This window comes from Stegastes partitus, unplaced genomic scaffold (assembly GCF_000690725.1).
Source record: "Stegastes partitus isolate 25-593 unplaced genomic scaffold, Stegastes_partitus-1.0.2 Scaffold1063, whole genome shotgun sequence".
NCBI classification, from domain to species: Eukaryota; Metazoa; Chordata; class Actinopteri; family Pomacentridae; genus Stegastes; species Stegastes partitus.
This window is the reverse complement of record NW_007578794.1, coordinates 81,826-84,027: the sequence shown is the minus strand read 5'-3', so window position 1 is coordinate 84,027 and position 2,202 is coordinate 81,826. Positions and strand designations below refer to the sequence as shown.

The 2,202-nt window shown below is 45.4% G+C and overlaps 1 long non-coding RNA gene across 1 annotated transcript; it reads right to left on the bottom strand.

Annotated features, from left to right (window-relative positions):
* Nucleotides 1-121: 121 nt before the first annotated feature.
* On the bottom strand, nt 122-2,193 carry LOC103367569 (uncharacterized). Its single transcript, XR_520730.1, has 2 exons — nt 1,276-2,193; nt 122-926 (listed from the first exon to the last, which is right to left on the bottom strand). It is a non-coding gene; the product is annotated as an uncharacterized LOC103367569 (long non-coding RNA).
* Between the last annotated feature and the right edge of the window lie 9 nt (nt 2,194-2,202).

Sequence of the window (2,202 nt, the reverse complement as noted above, 5' to 3'; positions counted from 1 at the left end):
TTTGGAAACAATTTCGAGGCGCCAGTTTAAGACCAAAGATTCATAATTAGAGTTTCCTGGAAAGAAGCTGCTGGACGGAGTGACGCCTCCCTCTGATGGATGGAGTCTCAGATCTCATTTATTTTTGTGCAGAAAGCGTTTATTCCTCAAAGGAACATGTGTGAGAGAAAAAACGTGAAAGCCAGCAAAGTGTTTGACACACTAATGACGGACTAATAGCAAGCAGCAGCAGCGCCGTCCAGAAACCAGCTCCAGTGGTTCAGTTTAACAAAACCTGAACTCTGAGCTCAGCTTCACTGTGAATGTTTTCTGGTTTCTGTCCTCTGTGTCGGTGAACTGATCATCTGTGGACTAAACAAGACATCGAAGGAAACTGGTCCACATTTTTCACCATTTTCTGATATTGTAAACCAAACAGCTGATCAATTAATGCAGAAAACAAGCGAAAGATTAATCAACAGTAGACAAGTATTCACTCGCTGCAGCTCCAGAAGGAGCCTTCGTCAAACCAAACTTCTGATTTACATCCAGCAGAGCGTCACCTGTGGACATGTCTCTCTGTGTGTGTCCTGTCAGGAGGACGTACAGGTTTACTCTAAGGATGACTGTCAGATAAGAAACCGTCGGCCTCAGTGAGCTGCAGCAGCGTGAAGCTTCATCACTGCCGAGAATCTGGATGTTTCCACACCAGCATGCAGGTTATGAGGGTTTGAGTCGTATTTACGGTGTCTCCATGGAGCACAGAGGAGCCGGTTAGCTCCGTTCTGCTGTTGGTGGAGGCCACGCTGATGCTTTCATCAGTTCAGCTGTTCAACCTCCAGCTGATGAGACTGTAGCTGCTGGAGATGAGCTTCTGGAAGCCGAGCAGGTCACATGTAGACTTCATGTGGTGGCTCTGTTTCTCAGGAAGGTTGAAGGTCAGTTACCTTCAAGAATCCAAAATATTATCAGCTAGAAACTGTAGAAACATCAGACTTCTACTTTCTATATATATATATATATATATATATATATATATATATATGTATGTATGTATGTATTCTACCGTCTGGTAGAATAAACTGTACATGCTTCCTACTGGCTCCTTTGTAAACATCTATGCATATATTCTATTTGTCTTTTATACTTGTACTCTGCACCACTGGAGTTCCTCTTGATTTCGTTGTACTTTGTGTATGATGACAATAAAAGCATTCTATTTTATTCTATTCTATTCTATTCTGTCTCTGACCCAGATATTTGTTCCTCAGCAGCAGATCAGTATGTTCTGCTCACCTGAGCCTGGATCTGATCCGATCTCTGCTGGGAATCCTGCTGCCACACAGCCGCTCAGAATAGAAACTTATCTGCTCATCAGTTGTCAGGACGAGTTTCAGCTCCTTCTGGCTGTGAAGCAACAGCGAGCGATAAAAACACAGCGTGGGGTTCGTCCTTCGCTGCATCTCAGCAGCTTTCTGAGAACAAACAGGTCTGTGGAGCAGCAGAGTTCTGAGAAACACCACAGATTGTGTCTGCAGAGCTTCAGATGCAGCGTATCTCTGTTTGTTCAGCTGAGGATGAAGCTGGAGTGTGTAAAGTGATGACTGATGTGGAGCTCTGGACTGACATGAACCTCCCCAGACATGAAGCTGCATGTCGGGATTAAAGAGAAAGAGGCAGCAGAGCAGCAGAAGTGAAGCAGAACGGTGAGATAAGAGCCTGAAAATAGCTCCGTGCTGATGAGTTGTTTCATGTTCAGGAGATGAAATCTGAGCTGTTGGACCAACACATGCTTGTTTACTGCAGCAGCTTCCAGTCCGGATTCACCACAGAACAAAGTCCTCCTGCTGTGGCAGAAACGCTGCTGCTGCCGGAGCGGCGGCATGAAGTTCGGTTCTGATCCGGCGGTTGGAAGCTGCAGCGAAAGTTCAGCCAAATGACCAAAGTTAATGTGAAGTTAAAGTATCGTTCTTGCACATCATCCAGAAAACCAGAGAAAACCAACCATCCAGAACCTTTTGTCTTCGTCCATTTACAGCAACAACGCGTGACGGCCGTTCAGTGCTGTGAGTTCAGCTTCCAACGCCGAAACCCGAAACCTGCCGCACGTCTGAGACATAGAACCTGGATATTAAAATGTCAAACACCTGAACACCAAAGTGCAAGAGTGTCCACTTACAGCAGCCGGATGTCCAGTTTTTATTTTGTACCGAGTAAAACCAG